The sequence below is a fragment of the Callithrix jacchus genome, chromosome 8, assembly GCF_049354715.1.
Source record: "Callithrix jacchus isolate 240 chromosome 8, calJac240_pri, whole genome shotgun sequence".
NCBI classification, from domain to species: Eukaryota; Metazoa; Chordata; class Mammalia; order Primates; family Cebidae; genus Callithrix; species Callithrix jacchus.
The window spans coordinates 23,728,923-23,747,412 of NC_133509.1; the positions used below are offsets into that span (position 1 = coordinate 23,728,923).

An 18,490-nucleotide genomic window follows, 5' to 3' on the forward strand; every position below is an offset into this window, starting at 1 on the left:
GATCTTTGTTGCTTTAAAGTCTATTTTATCAGAGATGAGAATTGCAACTCCTGCTTTTTTTTGCTTTCCATTAGCTTGGTAAATCTTCCTCCATCCCTTTATTTTGAGCCTTTGTGTATCCTTGCATGTGAGATGGGTTTCCTGGATACAGCACACTGATGGGTTTTGGATTTTTATCCAATTTGCCAGTCTGTGTCTTTTGATTGGTGCATTTAGTCCATTTACATTTAGGGTTAATATTGTTATGTGTGAATTTGATACTGCCATTTTGATGCTAAGTGGCTGTTTTGCCTGTTAGTTGTTGTAGATTCTTCATTATGTTGAAGCTCTTTAGCATTCAGTGTGATTTTGGAATGGCTGGTACTGATTGATCCTTTCTATGTGTAGTGCCTCTTTTAGGAGCTCTTGTAAAGCAGGCCTGGTGGTGACAAAATCTCTGAGTACTTGCTTGTTCGCAAAGGATTTTATTCTTCCTTCACTTCTGAAGCTCAGTTTGGCTGGATATGAAATTCTGGGTTGAAAGTTCTTTTCTTTAAGAATGTTGAATATTGGCCCCCACTCTCTTCTGGCTTGTAGTGTTTCTGCCGAGAGATCTGCTGTGAGTCTGATGGGCTTCCCTTTGTGGGTGACCTGACCTTTCTCTCTGGCTGCCCTTAGTATTCTCTCCTTTATTTCAACCCTGTTGAATCTGACGATTATGTGCCTTGGGGTTGCTCTTCTTGCGGAATATCTTTGTGGTGTTCTCTGTATTTCCTGCAATTGAGTGTTGGCCTGTCTTGCTAGGTGGGGGAAATTTTCCTGGATGATGTCCTGAAGAGTATTTTCCAGCTGGGATTCATTCTCTTCGTCCCCTTCTGGTACACCTATCAAACGTAGGTTAGGTCTTTTCACATAGTCCCACATTTCTTGGAGACTTTGTTCATTCCTTTTTGCGCTTTTTTCTCTGATCTTGGTTTCTCGTTTTATTTCATTGAGTTGGTCTTCGACTTCAGATATTCTTTCTTCTGCTTGGTCAATTCGGCTATTGAAACTTACGTTTGCTTCGCGAAGTTCTCGTATTGTGTTTTTCAGCTCCTTTAATTCATTCATATTCCTCTCTAAGGTATCCATTCTTGTTATCATTTCCTCGAATCTTTTTTCAAATCTTTTTTCAAGGTTCTTAGTTTCTTTGCATTGATTTAATACATGATCTTTTAGCTCACAAAAGTTTCTCATTATCCATCTTCTGAAGTCTAATTCCGTCATTTCGTCACAGTCATTCTCCGTCCAGCTTTGTTCCCTTGCTGGTGAGGAGTTTTGGTCCTTTCTAGGAGGCGATGTGTTCTGGTTTCGGGTGTTTTCCTCCTTTTTGCGCTGGTTTCTTCCCATCTTTGTGGATTTTTCCGCTGGTCGTCTGCGTAGTTGCTGACTTTTCGTTTGGGTCTCTGAGTGGACACCCAGAATGTTGATGATGAAGTATTTCTGTTGCTTGGTTTTCCTTCTACCAGTCTAGCCCTTTCGCTGTACGACTGTTGAGGTCCGCTCCAGACCCTGCTTGTCTGGGGTGCACCTCTAGTAGCCGTGGCACAGTGAGGGATGCTACCAGTTTCTTTTTCTGCTCTCTTTGTCCCAGGATGATGCCTGCCTAATGACAGTCTTTTGGATATAGAGGGGTCAGGGAGCTGCTTGAGGAGACAGTTTGTACTTTATAGGGGTTTAATTGCTGAGCTGTGCACTCTGTTGTTCATTCAGGGCTGTTAGGCTGCTATGTTTGATTCTGCTGCAACACAGCTCATTAAACAACCCTTTTTTTTTCCTCAAATGTTCTGTGTTGAGGGGTTTGGGCTTTATTTTTGGATGTCCGATCAGGTGTCCTGCCCAGCTCGAAGGCAGACTAGCCACTGTTTGGCTGCCGAGGCTCCGCCCTGCTGTTGTGTGATTCGCGCTGTTCCTGCCGGCTCTGCTGTGGTCTCTGCCACGCCCTGCGGCGGAGTCTCTTCGTTGTAGCGTGTTGCCTCAGCAACGGCAGGCTGCGTCAGCAGTGGGCGTGTATCTCAGTTGGGGCGCGTTGCCTCGGCAACGGCAGGCTGCGTCAGCAGTGGGCGTGTATCTCAGTTGGGGCGGGTTGCCTCGGCAACGGCTGGCTGCGTCAGCAGTGGGCGTGTATATCAGTTGGGGCAGGTTGCCTCCGTAGTGGTGGACGCCCCTCCCCCACAGAGCGTCTCGGACCGTCTGCCCGGGATAGTTTGAAATCGCGGTTTTGTTCGTCCCACTGGGTATCCCAAACGATCTGTCCCTGCAATCCCCTGGGCTGGGCTACTGTGCAAGTCTCGTTCAGTCTCAAGTCCAGCCCTCTCAAGTCTCAGGTTGCCGGTTCAACAAGGCACCCGGACAAGCGCGCCCTGTGGGGATTGCTGGGTAGGGCCGGCCACCGCCGCCCCAGCTGCCGGCTTCGCCAGGCAGACCTACTGCCTGGCGTCCCGTGTCTTTTTATACTTGGGAGTTTCCCCGTTCTGTGGGCAACAAAGATCAGTCTGGAAATGCAGCACTGACTCACCGTTTGCGGATTCAACGCGGGCTCCAATCCTGGGTTGTTCTCACAGCGCCATCTTGAGTCCCCTCCCACCATCAGTCTTAATGCCGCTGTTTTGGCCGGCGCAGTAGGTTGCTCATATTTCAGCCCTGGGAATTAACAACTTGGACGTTCACTCAGAGACCTAATTTGAAAATTGGTAATTACAAAGACGACAGGTGGATAAATTTACAATGATGGGAAGAAACCAGCATAAAAAGGCTGAGAATACTCAAAATCAGAATGCCTCTCCCTCCAAAGAGGATCACAGTTCCTCATTAACAAGGGAACAGGGCTGGATGGAGAACGAGCGCATCCCATTAACAGAATCAGGCTTCAGAACATGGATAATAAGAAACTTCTGTGAGTTAAAAGAACATGTTGTAGCCCAATGTAAAGAAACTAAGAACTTTGAAAAAAGGTTTGACGAAATCCTAACGAGAATAGACAACTTAGAGAGGAATATAAGTGAATTAATGGAACTGAAGAATACAATACAGGAACTCCGAGAAGTATGCACAGGTTTAAACACTCGAATTGTTCAAGCAGAAGAAAGGATGTCAGAGGTCGAAGTCCAACTTAATGAAATAAAACGAGAAGACAAGATTAGAGAAAAAAGGATAAAAAGGAATGAGCAAAGTCTCCAAGAAATGTGGGACTATGTAAAAAGACCAAATTTACGTTTGATAGGGGTACCTGAATGGGACGGAGAGAATGAATCCAAGCTGGAAAATATTCTTCAGGATATTATTCAGGAAAATTTTCCTAAACTAGCAAAGCAGGACAATATTCAACCCCAGGTAATACAGAGAACACCACAAAGATATTCCTCTAGAAGAGCAACCCCAAGGCACATAATCAGCAGGGTTGAAACGAAGGAGAAAATACTAAGGGCAGCCAGAGAGAAAGGTCAGGTTACCCACAAAGGGAAGCCTATCAGACTTACAGCAGATCTCTCAGCAGAAACTCTACAAGCCAGAAGAGAGTGGGGGCCAATATTCAACATCCTTAAAGAACAGAACTTTCAGCCCAGAATTTCATATCCAGCCAAACTAAGCTTCACAACTGAAGGAAAAATAAAATCTTTTATGAACAAGCAAGTACTCAGAGATTTTATTACCACCAGGCCTGCTTTACAAGAGCTTCTGAAAGAAGCATTACACATAGAAAGAAACAACCAGTATTAGCCTTTATAAAAATATACCAAAAAATAAAGAGCATCAACATAAAGAAGAATTTACATCAATGAATGGACAAAACAGCCAGTTAACATCAAATGGCAGTAATCCTAAATTTACATTGACTAAATCCCCCAATCAAAAGATACAGCCAAAACCCAACAATATGCTACATCCAGACCCATTTCACATGCAAGGATACACAAAGACTCAAAACAAAGGGATGGAGAAAGATTTACCAACCAAATGGAGAGCAAAAATAAATAAATAAATAAAAAGCAGGAGTTGCAATTCTCGTATCTGATAAAATAGATTTTAAAGCAACAAAGATATAGTGGTAAAAGGATCAGTGCAACAATAAGAGCTAACGATCCTAACACCCAGATACATAGAGACTTAGACTCAATAAGACAGAAAATTAGTAAGGATATCAAGGACTTGAACTCAGATCCGGAACAAGTAAACTTAATAAATATTTACAGAGCTCTCCACTTTAAATACACAAAATATACATTCTTGTCAATACCACATCACACCTACTCATAGGTTTAAATGAAATATTGATTGGCCATTATTAATACTCATTTTTTTAGAATAAAGCAATATTTTCATTCTCTCTCCCTCTTTTTCTTCCTCTTTCTTCCTCTCCTTCACTCCTTTTTTTTTCTTTCCTTCTCTCAAAAAAAAAAAGAAAAAAAGAAATCAACTTGTAGACCTCTAGATCCAGGTCGGCAATGTCTCTCTCATTGCCTGATTTCCTTCCTTCTCTTCTCTCCCTTCCTCCCTCCCTTCTTTCCTCCCTCCCTCCCTCCCTTCCTGCCTTCCTCCCTTCCTACAAAAAAAAAAAAAAAAGGATAGATGCTTTTTAATTATATGGCATTTAGAAAGCAAAATATTTGCAGTTGACATCCTCTGTGAGTTGAACATCGAGCATATTATATTTTCACTTTCCCTGCTAATTTGAAGCAACCTAATATTCTGGTATTAAAGCCTGTGTTTTAAGATTAACCAGCCTTTGACCATTTTGAAAGAGAGTCTTATGTTAACTTATTTCAATTTCAATAAACTATTATGCAATATAGAGATGTGTTAGAATTTGAGAATTTTATGTAAAGTTCATCAGTAAGTGCTAAATTAAAGTGGGGATACCTTCTTAAGCCTGAAGAATGCAAGGAAGTGACTAAAAGGTGAAAGCATTTCTCTAATAAATCTCTAACAGAGGTACAGGGTAGTACCTAAATGTCAACTTTGCCATGCCATATGGTTTCAGAAAAAAACGTTTGAAGGTCTTTGGTGAATTAGTGGTTGTAGTATCTAAGCCTCTGTAGAAGGATAGCTACATTTGTTAATTTATATTTGCTGTTTACTGCTCCTCCAAACCTTGCAATACATGTCTTCTTAGCTTCCTGTGAGTGTATTCATTTCCATCTGTTTTACTCATTCAAATACTTTTCTTTCCCCTCTTCAACAATCTGAACAATTACTCCTTGGATTCCCCAGGTTAAGAAATTTTCTCCAAAGAGACTTACTAAAATTCATTAGTTTGCCTTCTCACTGGTTTTATGTATATAAATTATCACCTTCTTTGTCATTAGTTTGCTTAGTTTCATGAATATTCACTGAAATATCTCCTGAGTGCTTGTTGCAATGATGTGTGACCTTGGTGGTGTAGAGAAGTATGCTGTGGTCAGGGTTTCCAGAGAAAGTGAGCTTGTACCTGAGTAAGTAAGAATTTCCCATGTATGGAAGGTAGGTAAAGATTTACTGGCAAAGAGAACAGCATGAGAATACATGGGATTGACAAATAGTTCAGTCTGGCTGTGGTGCAATAAAGTGGGGGATAGGAAATTAAGCTGAAGAGATAGAAATGAGGACTTCATATGTCATACCTAGACATTTATTCTTTGAATAAGGGACTTTATTCTGTTAGTGCTGGGTTGCTATTGAAGACTTTAACATAATGAGGGTTTGATATATGATAGTGCTTGATGTAACAAAATTTTTATTTTAAACCACTTACGTTGGCAAAAGTATGTAAATAAATTTGAGGTAGGTTAAGAGTAGAGGTGGGAAGATGAGTAACTTTCCTCATTTGGTCATATTGAGAGATAATTTGGATGGAGTTGAAGAAATAGACTTGGAAAGTGTTTAAAGTAGAAATCAATAAGAATTGAAGATGACTGGTAAAATGTGAAATTACTGCCAAACTTTTGGCTTGAGAAGGTAAGGGACTGTGGTTCTGCTATGACAGGGACTTTTAAAAAGGAACAGATTTTAGGAAAAGATGAACAGTTTTGGATATTCTGAGTTTTTGCCTACAGTACCTTCAGTTGGAAACTTCCGGCAAACTGGATATAGGAGTCAGAGGCTCAGGTGAAGGTCAGGATTCAGGGTATTCATTTCTGTTCCTCCCAGTCCTGAGAGGAATACAGAAAATATGAGTAGAGTGTGAAGTGGGCAAAACACTGAACCCTAGGAGGAAAGGGAAAAAGAGCAACGCAAAAAGAAAACTGGGAAGGGAAAAGCTCTATGTCTTTGCCTAATTACTCTTAAAAGGAGGACAAATTTATCCTTTTTGAATCACCTTTTTTTTTTTGAGACAGAGTCTCAGGCACCAGGCTGGAGTGCAGCAGCATGATCTTGGCTCACTGCAACTTCTACCTCGCCCGTTCAAGCAATTCTCCTGCCTCAGCCTCCCAAGTAGCTGGGACTACAGACGCACGCCACCATGCCCAGCTAATTTTTGTATTTTTAGTAGAGATGGGGTTTCACCATGTTGTCCAGGATGGTCTCGATCTCTTGACCTGGCCCTCCTCGGCCTCCCAAAGTGCTGGGATTACAGGCTTGAGCCACCACACCCAGCCTTGAATCAGTTTTTAAAACTAAGCAGTCTTAAATAGTAGGGTATTATATAATGTTATATAGTAGATAATAAATGTTTAAGTTTGCTACTTATTTTGTCCAGCTAGAAAATATTTCATTTACTTGGAAATTGTGTTTTTATATTTTATCTATTTTCATTACTTGACAAATATTTTTTAATTCATATCATTTCATGAGCTGCTATGTACTAGGCACTGTGAAGTCTCCTATTCTGGTTGTATTGTGAGAATTACTCTGACTCGAAGGCACTGATTTACACTAAATTTTGCATAATCAGTCTTATGTGGATTAATATGGTGGTTGAACATTTCTCTCTTCTTGAGTACAGTGTGGCCTTATTTAATCTTTTTCATCTCTCTGGATCACTATTTCTTCATTCTTCTTCTAGCAGTGTCCATTAGATGATTCCTAAAATGCTTAAAGTTTTTAAATTCTACAAGTCTGTTCGTTTTTAAAAACTCAAGAACAGAGATTACCTTCAGTCTACCAACACGTTTTCGAGATCCACAGGGTACATGACTGGGTTTCATGACTCAACTAAAATTATATGCAAGATACAGACATGTATATACATTTTTATGAGGATAAAATTTACAGCTTCTTTTGGATTATCATAGTTTTATATAACACACCACTCATCTTGCACCCAAAAGGTTAAGAACTATAGGAACCAGAAGTATTTTTGTAAATATATTATAATAAACTACACTGCTTCATGTAACCCCTGAATGGTGAAGTTATCTTTAACAGAGGTATTGCTATTCTTTGAAAAGTAATTTTTTGAAGTAAGGAATAAATTTATTTTAATGCAATATATGTTTACTTTTTGGCTACCTAAGCCTATAATGTTTCTGTTGTATTAACCAATTAAAACACCTCTTAGTTATTTTATAGCTTAAAAACAATAGAATAATAAGAGTTTGATTTTGCATTATAGTGAATTAAAGAATACTTAGTTTTAAACAGTGATTCAAATGCCCTTCATTAATATATCTTCTCTATTTTGCATCTTCTAATAGGAAAAGAATACTGGAGATCCATTTGTAAGGAAAGAAAAGAAAGCAATGACATAATGCTCAGAGTTGGAGCCAGTTAAACCAGGTTTGTACTTTTTCTTTCCATAATGTAACATGTTTATTCAAGTCTTGAATCTCTTTTATTAATCTCCTGTCTTATTCCAGCAAAAATCCAATAATTTTAAACCTTGCCATAGTAGTATGGAGGAGACAAAGATGAATAAGACATGCCCTTTTCAAACTATTTGCAACTTAACTGTGAATATGTAAGACAAAATGATAAAAAGCTAGATAGCAATCTCATTTTAACCTGAAAAGTTTGGTGAGGTTTGGTAAATTGCTTGAGGTCAGAAGCTCTTAAAGAATTAAGGTGGGATTCAGACTTATATCTGTTGACTCCAAATCATATTTGCCTTCCACTATGTCATAATGTTCCCTATTTTATTTAGGTTTAGTTGTTATGCAGCTGCTGATTACTGAAGTAGAGGATGGAGATCGTATGTATTTCATTTAAGAAATTTACTTTCATTTAAGGAATTTATTTCATTTACTTTCTGATGAAGTAAAAACGGGGAGAGTGTTCTCTATTCCTCAAAAGTTTGGAAGATTAGAGACAGGAACTAACATTTGTAAGCACTTACTATGTACTAGACATTGTTGTTAGTCCAGGAGCGGTGGCTCACGCCTATAAGCCCAGCACTCTGGGAGGCTGAGGCGGGTGGATCACGAGGTCAAGAGCTTGAGACCATCCTGGTAAACGAGGTGAAACCCCGTCTCTACTAAAAATACAAAAATTAGCTGGGCATGGTGGTGCGCGCCTGTAGTCCCAGCTACTCAGGAGGCTGAGGCAGGAGAATTGCTTGAACCCAGAAGGCAGAGGTTGCGGTGAGCTGAGATCGTGCCATTGCACTCCAGTCTGGGTAACAACAGCGAAACTCCATCTCAAAAAAAAAAAAAAAAAGTAAATCGCCCAAGATCACATAACTGGTAAGTACCAAAAGCAGATTCAAAACCGTGTATTGGGAGAGGTTAGATAGGGTCTACATCATGTCTATTGACTTAAATTTTATTTATTTATTTTGAGATGGAGTCTCGCTCTGTTCCCTAGGCTGGAATGCAGTGGTGCAATCTTGGCTTACTGCAACCTCCACCTCCTGGGTTCAAGCGATTCTCCTGCCTCAGCCTCCTCAGGACTACAGGTGCGTGTGACTATACCTGACTAATGTTTTAGGGTTTTTTTTTTTTGTTTTTTTTTTTTTTGAATTTTAGTAGAGACAGGGTTTCATTTTTTTAGCCAGGATGGTCTCAATCTCCTGACCTTGTGATCCGCCCACCTCAGCCTCCCAAAGTGCTGGGATTACAGGCCTGAGCCACTGCCCCTGGCCAACTTAAAATTTAATACCACACAAACCAAACGAATAGCTGGACAATTTAGTCTGAGCTCCTTTTACTATTAAGTGTCATTTGTAAACATTCTGTATTCCACTATTAGCAGTTCAGTCATTTCACCAAAATAATATTTATACATGATCCTATGAGATTTTAAATTCACAGAATAGTGAACAGCAATATATGACAGAAAGGAATTTGAGGTGGGGCTCAGATCTGAGTCCTTTCAATTCCCAACTTTGCTACTGACTGTGCTCTACAAGTATCTTAACCTGTTTTCACACATTTTGTAAGATAAGAAGGTTGACCTCATTGTTCCCTAAGTCCCTTACAACAATACAATTATATCCTAACAGTGGGTTTTAAAAATGTGCTTCACATGTGACTAGCTAGGAATTTTTAGTTTCAAGTCTTTAGAGATCACTTTATTGAATCCTCCCATATGACAGAGGAAGAGACTGAGACCCTCACATTTATATGGCACTTTAAACATTTCAAAGCTCTTTTACATACATAAATCTCATGTGAGCCTCATCACCATACTCCTGTGGGTTAAATATTATTCTTTTCATTGTATACATGACCAGGTTGAATTGGTCATGCCGCTGGGCTAGACTAAGTGACTCTAATTCTTATCCGAAAGTTTATCATGTGTTCTTGCTTTAGTGGGACTAATTACATCCTTTGATGAAGTACTATTGTGTGAGAAAGTGAGCATTCAGAGATTTATGATAAAATCCAAGCAGGAGAAACAAACATTTTCTAGTATGAAAGTGGTAATGCTACAGCTATATAAACAGTAGTAACAAAGAGGAAGGGAAGTCATAAAGTCTATGAGTTAATTTAATTTTGGTTTTCATTTATTCCTGGATTAGGAATAAGCATAATCGACTTTTTATATCCTTGTGTTTATCAATACCATCCTTTATCCTGACTAAATAATGCAAAGAGAAATCATACTTTATAGTAAAGTATTAATAAATTATAAGTGAACCAAGGAAAATTTCAAACAGTTAACTTAAAAGGATATTTTGAAAACAAATGAATAAATAAGCATGGGAAGCTAAACTTTACATAAAATTATTTAATTATTTCATTGCCTTTATTGCAGTGAGTTTTTTTTATTTCCACTTTGCAGTTTTAGAGCTACAACTTTTTGTAACTTTTTAGTATTTTTTTTTAATTGGAAAGAAAATAATTTTAAAACTAGTATGTGGGTATGAGCAGTTTTTCTTTTACCTGTTTTTCCCCAAATTCTTTCTTTCCGTTATAAAGAACCGACTTTCTAGGTTACATGATATGATGATGCTTTCTCTGCATATATGAAAATTCAATCATTAATAAAATCTCTCATTGTATTGTATATTAAAAAGTTTTTAAAGATGATTTTTATAGAACTAATAAAAGAAAGGAGGATCTCCCAGATGGTTCTAATCAAATAAGAAAAACAACAAAGGATGGAGTTGATATACAACAAAATTTGAAAGCAACGTTAGAAGATTTGACTTATTTTAGAGAAGAAAAGTTTATTATGTCCTTCCTGAAGTCTGTTTTTCTTAAGAGTCCATTTTAAGATTCTCTTGACCAGCTGCTGATGTTCTTTCCATATTCCCCGCCCTACAGATCTCCACCTCTTATTGCATACCCATTCTTATGCCATCACAGATCCATGGAATTCAAAATGATATTTGATGCAGACTCGAATACAGCTAGTTTTTAATTCTCAGCTCTGTATATGACTTCAAAACATATGAAAAGGTTTCTTTCAGCCACTTTTTAATGGTGCTTTAAAGGAAAAGATGAAGAGGCCACTTCGTAGTAATTGATTTTTTGGTTTTGGTTTTGAGATAACTCAGGAGCTAGTTTCCTGGAAACTTCAAACTCCTAACACAAACAGTTTCATTAAATTGTACCTATTATATGATTGTCTCTTGCTAACCCAGACTGTAGTCAGTTTTAAGGATTTCCATTAGTTTCTCATTGGCCCGCTGTGACTTAGTGTTCATAAAAAAGTTATGACATTTAACTGAGGGTTTAGAGTTTTTCAAGATGACTGGGCTTTTTCCTGTGATTTGTGAGTTTCCCTTGTTTGACTTTAGGCTTAAAGAATTCTTGATCTAGAGTCAATTGCAAGCAAGCCAGACTTCCAGGCTGGTGTCCCGTTCATATTAAAACATTCCCTTTGTACACGTGTATGGCCTTGTGATTCAGAAACCATGGTTTTAATACACAAAGCCTTTTAATTTTTAAACTATTTCAATAAATAAATTGCTGAAACAGTAACTTTTTTAAACAAGTCATGTTGACAAATCGGTTAGCAATTAATTGTTTTTCCTAGCTATTGATTATTTAGTATTAATGTAGATTTGTTTCTATATAGTCTGGTTTCTGTATCAGGATATTTTCTAAAAATGAAATAAGTTCTTAGACCTGTGGAAATTTGAGAAACTCTTTAATGTCATATTCAGTAAACCTCAGGATGACAATAAGGGAAATGTGGAGCTGTTGACTTATGTGTATATGTATGTATGTGTATATTTGTGTGTGTGATCTAAGCACCCAGGAAATAAAGCTCATTAATAGTTTCCTTCCTGACCAAGTTATTTTTAAAGTTTAACCTGGTGATAGAATTATATGGAAATATTAATTGATTTTTTTCTTTTGCAGGTGTATTGCTACTTAACAATTAAATCATTAAATGTAGCTCAGGGCTTCATTTTATTTCTTTGTGCTGTAGTTGAAAGAATTAAATGGGTTGATTCAGATTTTTAAGAAATAGAAATATAGGTAATAAAGGAGAATTACAGAATCTGTTGGCCTGCATTTGTAAGACCAGTCCACCTTGAGTTGCCCAGTTATTTGAGTTATCAGAGAAAAATAGTACCAAGTATAAATATTCAAATAGATATTGAATATTTCATTAGCATATATATGCCACCTTTTTTTCCTTAATTCTTAATGTGAGAAATTTGGATGATTTTCATAAATATTCAAAAATTATTCTGCTGTACAAAATTGAGAGTATTGTTGCAAAAGACAATAATTTGCTCTTGGGTCTTTTTATTTCTTTTATGAAAACCCATCTCCAAAAAAAAGTAAATGAAAACTTGCTAATTGCAATGAGGGTTTTTTATGAAGTTATTAGATTTGATTCTTAAATTATATGAACTTCTTCAATAGCTTTGCTCATTCTTATATCTAAACAGAACATTTTAATATAAGATTTGGTAGTATGAAATGTTGCTAGTCTGAAGCTCTTCTATCGGAGAAATTAAAGATTGCAAAAGATTTGGGAACTCCAGATTTTCTGTGTAGGGTTTAAAAAAAGTTTTTTATTATATTAAATGAATTCAGTAAAAATGGCTTACTTTTCCTCCAGTAATATGAAAAGCACATGTCTTATAAAAATTAACAACAGTAGGCATTATTTGGCTAGCAGAAATGGCTGTTCACATACTTTTTTTTTTACAGCAAACTATAGGCAACGTCTGATATGATAAAGGAAATAGAATTTTTTTTTTTCTTGAGACAGAGTCTCGCTCTGTTGCCCAGGCTGTAATGCAATGGTGAATATCAGTTCACTGCAACCTTCACCTCCAGGGGTCAAGCAGTTCTCTGACCTTAGCTTCCTGGGCTTAAAGGCGAGTAGCTGGAATTACAGGTGCCACCGTGCCTGGCTAATTTTGTATTTTTAGTAGAGACTAGGTTGTACCATGTTGGCCAGGGTGGTCTTGAAACTCCTGACCGCAAGTGATCCACCCTCCTCGATCTCCCAAAGTGCCGGGATTATAGGCGTGAGCCATCATGCCTGTTCAGGAAATAGAAATCTTGTACAGCTCTTATAGTCAGAAACCTGATTATTCCAAAGATGAGAGTGCTATCTAATGATTATCTACACAGAGCTACCAAGTAAGGTCAAATGTTTAGAGCCCATAAAACATCACATAAAACCAATAACAAGAGTATTACAAGCCAGGCCATATTGTCTGAAGGAAATTTATAGAGTCTACTTGAGTGCATTAAAATATTTTGTGTTCCTTGTCAATTCTAAAATAATAGAAGTGTACAGAAACAGGAACATGGAATAGGAACAGGTTTTAGAATAAGAAAAGGATTCAGAAGTCATTTGATTATCCCCTTTTATTTTGCAAAGCAAAACTAAGGGTGTGAAGCTACTTCCTCAAGTGTTATATAGGTAGTAACAGAACTAAGACTAGAATACACTTTGAAAAATTGTGATGGGAAATAATTTTTATTCTTAAAATTATATACAGTAAAACTGATTTTTTTTAAAGATGGTATCTCACTCTGTCGCCCAGGCTAGAGTGCAGTGGCATGATCTCAGCTCACTGCAGCCTCCACCTCCTGTTTTCAGGTGATGCTTGGGCTTCAGTCTCCTGAGTAGCTGGTATTATAGGTGCCTGTCATCCTGCCTAGTTAATTTTTATGTATTTAGTAGAGACAGGGATTTCACCATGTTGGCCAGGCTGGTCTCAAACTCCTGACCTCAAGTGGTCTGCCTGCCCCAGCCTCCCAAAGTGCTAGGATTACAGGTGTGAGCCACCGCGCCTAGCCCAAGATTGACTTTTAAAATAAGTTCTGTGAGCTTTAACACATGTACAGAACAGGAAACAAACAGTCCCATCATGCTAGAAAACTTCTGCTTGTCCCTTTTTGGTAAAAATCTCTCCCTACATCTAACAGCTATTCTTCATCATTATAGTTTTATCTATTCTGGAATATTGTATACATGGAATTTTTTTTCAAGCGAAAATGTATCCAGCTTTATTAAAGATATTTTCCGTAAATAATCATGGTATTTCAGGCAGGACATGAGCAGACAATTATTAACAATATACATACAACAGCTTTCAAACTCCCTTCTTCAATGGATTACCAAAAATCATAAAGCCACTGTAAACCCAAAGAAGTCTTCCTACTCTGAACAAGGAAAGTTTAGAGTGAAGGTTGACATTTCACATTTAGCATGTTCTTTAACAACTTTCATGAGCCAACCCTGACTCAGGAAGTGAAATGAAAATGGCAGAATTACCTGAGGATCCACAATCTAGAAACAGAACTGCGGCTCTTAGGAAGGGCTCCATCTCAGTAGTATCACTGGAAAGTGCAGATTGCCTGACATATTGGTAACCAATTATTGGGGTTCAGGGCCCAACAGGTGTCTGGAAAAGGGAGTTAAGTCTATGCTGAAAGGTGGAAATGGAGAAAAGAACATGAAAATAAATTTGTTTTTCCATTGCATAAGGCTTTTGTGCGAAGGAGGCCATGTGTGTCTAAGTAAAGGAATCTCTCCTCCTGAGAGCCAAGAAAAAGTCTCTCAAAACTGGAAGGGAAAGGTGTTTTCCCCACATCAGTCCAGCTTTGGAGGCATTCTGTTGGTGACATATGCCCCTTCCTGCTAAAACAACAAAAGCACCTTGGGAGGCTGGGGCAGGTGGCTCACTTGAGTTCAGGAGTTCAAGACTGCCTAGCCAACATGGTGAAACACCGTCTCTACTAAAAATACAAAAATTTAGCTGGGTGTGGTGGCAGGTGCCAGTAATCCCAGGTGCCTATATTCCCAGCTATGCAGGAGGCTGAGGCAGGAGAATAGCATGAACACAGACAGCAGAGGTTGCAGTGGGCAGAGATCGCGCCATTGCATTCAAGTCTGGGCAACAGAGTGAGACTCTGTCTAAAAACACACACACACACACACACACACACACACACAAAACTGTATTTCAAACTGTACAGTCACCAGAAGAACACGGTTATCAAAAATGCACATGCTTCCCTTGACATCTCCAGCACCCTTCACTTTCTGTGCCTGGTCTGTTTTGACATCTCCAGTTTCTGCAGGCTTATTCTCCTTGCCAGTGTCAGCTTTTCCCATTTTTCATTTGTGTCCCTTCTCTCCATTCTTTGCAGGGGCCTTTTTGGGCTTGGTCTCTGGCTTTGGAGGAACAGGTTTAGCAGAGAACCTTGAAGATCTTCTTTGTGATTTGTCCCTCACCTGGGCTTTATCTCCTTTAGCATCCCCTTTACCTTTGTCTTGGGAATGCTGGTGGCATGGTGGCAGGACATGTGAATTATTTACGAGCTGGAAGTGGGATACAGCAGTGAACAAGCTTTCGTCGCTCTGGGGGTTGTTCTTGCTGCTACTGCTTCGCACTGCTCCTATAAATGGAAGTATTATGTACTCTCTTGAATCTAGCTTCTTTCTCTCAGCTTAATTTTTTGAAATTCATATACTATATATATTAGTATTGCATTCTTTTAATTGCTGAGTAGTATTCCATTGTATGACTATATCACAGTGTATTTAATCACCTGTTCATGAAATGTGGTTTCCAATTTTTTTTTCAAAATACTTCATTTTTTAAGAGCAATTTTAGGCTCAACAACAAAACTGAGGGAAAGGTACAGATATCCCACACACACTCATCCGCATGAGTGTATAGCATTCCCTATTATCAACATTCCCACCAGACTGGTACATTTGCTACAATTGATGAGACTTCATTGAGACATCATAATCACCCAAAGTCTAGAGTTTACATTAGGGTTCACTCTTGGTGTTGTACATTCTATGGGTTTGGATAAATGCATAATGGCAGGTATCTACCATTCTAGTGTCACATAGAGTATTTTTACTACCCTGAAAATCCTCTGCATTCTGCCTATTTTTCTTCTCCAGCCCCTGGCAACCCACTGAACTTTTTACTGTCTCTATAGTTTTAACTTTCTCAGAATGTCATATAACCTTTTTCAGATTGTTTTCTTATGTTCAATTTTTATCTATTATGAATAAAGTTTCTATAATTTTTCTGTTAGACAAAAGAAAATCTTTACTTACAGATATGGTGTACCTATTAGCTCGTAAATAATTCACAAAATTAATTCACCTTTTAAACTTTTTATTTTGAAATAATGATAAATTCACAGGAAGTTGTAAGCAGTAAAGAGAAGTACCATGTTTACTGTACCATTCACCAAGTTTCCTCTATTAGTTCTATCTTATGTAACTATAGAACTATTAAAACCAGTACGTTGACATTGGTGTAAAGTGAGTATAGTTCTTTGGCATTTATCCCATGTAGATAATGTAACCAACATGGCAATCAGGATACAGAATTATTCCATCACCACAATGATATCCCTGTACTACCTCTTTATAGTCACACACACATCCACTCCGTTCCACCATCCCTCACCCTTCGTAACCAGCTCTATAATTTTGTCATTTTGAGAATGTTATATAAATGGAATCATATAGTGTATAACCTTTGAGATTGGCTTTTTTTACTCAGCATAATCCCCTTGAGATCCATCTAAGTCATGATGTCAAGAATCATTACTTTTTGTTGCTGATATAGTTAGTTTTTCATGATATGGATATGTCACATTTTTTTTTCTGGCTTTCCTGCAGGTTACTTGAATAATTTTTAGAATTCAGTGTTTTAAAATATATATCTTTGTATGGCTTTTTTGTCATTCATCACTCTAGATATTACATTTTGTATGTAATAAATCAGTCTACTGTACTACAGTGCTACTTGGTGATGCTACTTACTTACTTTTGTCACTTCCAGTAAAGTATAGAGACATCTGCTCCCTTTAGTCCCCCCATTTAATTAACATTTTTATATGTTTCTAATATATGTGTATGTGTATATTATATGCATGTTTACATATACATTTTATGTGTATTAATAGTTTTATTTTCTTTACATACATATGAAGTGTATTATACAGCATTATAATTTTCGCTTCAACAGTCAAACATAATTTGGAAAACTCAAGTGGAACAGGAATCTGTTGTATTTATACATATTTTTACTCCTGTCATCTTTCCTTTCTCATTTTCCAAGATTCCTGGATTATCTGAGATCTTTTTTCATTTACTCTCTGCTTAGATAATTTTCTTTATTCTTTTAGAGCAGGTCTAAATACTCCTTTATCTATAAATATTTTTAGTTTTTTCTTCATTCCTGCAGAATATTTTTGCTGGATAAAGAATTCTGAGTTAACAAGTCTTTTCTTTAGCATCTGAAAAATATCGTGCCAGTTCCTTCTGGCTTCCATAGTTTTAAATGAGAAATTTACTGCCATAAGTTGTTTTTCCCTTCTAGGTAAAATGTTGTTTTTCTGTTGCTGCTTTCACGATTTTTTCTGTGTCTTTAGTTCTCAGTACTTTGAATTTGATGTGTATTGGCATGGATTAATTTGAGTTTATACTGTTTAGGGTTTACTTTGGCTTTTGAATCTGTAGGTTTATGTCTTTTGAGAACTTTTCAGTCACATTTTTTCAAATTATTTTTCAGCTCTTTCCTTTTTCTCCATTCCTTATGAAACTTGGATGATATAAATGTTAATCTTTTATTTGTTTCATGAGTCACCAATGTTCTGTTTGTTTTTTTTACTTTTCTTCCTATTGTTCAGACTGGCACATTTCTATTGTTTTATTTTTTAGTACATTGATTCCTTCTTCTGTCACATCCATTCTGCTATTGAACCCATCCACTGACATTGCTTTTGGTTATTGCAATTTTATTTTGTAATTTCATCATTTGCATCCTCTATTTCTTTGCCGAGCCTTTCTTAACTCAGGCTTTCTGTTTTTTTCATTTGTTTCCAGTGTGTTGGTAATTGCCCATTGAAGCATTTTAATGGTGGCTGTCTTAAAATCCTTGTGAGATAATTCTTTTACTTTCTTTAAAAAATACATTTATTTCTTAAAATCTGTGTATAAGTGGACCCACTTGATTTAACCCATGTTGTTTAAGGATCACCTGTACATTATTAAGACATACATAATTATTTTATTTTTGGAATTTTGTCTTATTTCAATAAGTGTGGGGGAACAGGTGGTGTTTGGTTACATGAATAAGTTTTTTGGTGATTTATGAGATTTTGTTGCACCCATCACCCGAGAAGTACACACTGTACCCAATGTGTAGTCTTTTATTCCTCACCTCCCTCCTACCCTTTCCCCCAAGTCCTTAAAATTTATTGTATCATTCTTATGTCTTTGTGTGCTCATAGTTTAGATTCCACTTATGAATGAGAACATATGATGTTTGGTTTTCCATTCCTGAGTTACTTCACTTGGAATAATTGTTTCCAATACCATCCAGGTTGCTGCAAATGCCATTATTTTGTTCCTTTTTATTGCTGAGTAGTATTCCATGGCATATTTATGCCACATTTTCTTTATCCACTTGTTGATTGATGGGCATTTGGGCTGGTTCCATATTTTTACAATTGTGAATCGTGCTGCTGTAAACATGTATGTGCAAGTATATTTTTTGTATAATGACTTTTTTATCTGAGTAGATAGCCAGGAGTGGGATTGTGGGATCAAATGGTAAATCAGCTTTAGTTCTTCAAGCCGTCTCCATACTGTTTTCCATAGTGGTTGTACAGGTTTACATTCCCACCAGCAGTGTAAAAGTGTTCCCTTTTTCATG

The 18,490-nt window shown here is 37.4% G+C and overlaps 1 protein-coding gene across 38 annotated transcripts in view; it reads left to right on the forward strand.

Annotated features, from left to right (window-relative positions):
• Nucleotides 1-18,490, forward strand: part of PEAK1 (pseudopodium enriched atypical kinase 1) — a 308,653-nt gene that overhangs the window by 140,703 nt on the left and 149,460 nt on the right. For 24 of the 38 annotated variants that reach the window (XM_078333897.1, XM_078333903.1, XM_078333895.1 and 21 more), the window contains one exon: nt 7,632-7,713. The gene's annotated coding sequence lies outside the window, so the exon portion shown is untranslated. Of the gene's footprint in view, nt 1-7,631; nt 7,714-8,077; nt 8,126-8,736; nt 8,828-18,490 lie in introns of all 38 variants that reach the window. The other 14 variants (XM_078333917.1, XM_078333907.1, XM_078333913.1 and 11 more) reach the window with 3 other exon arrangements.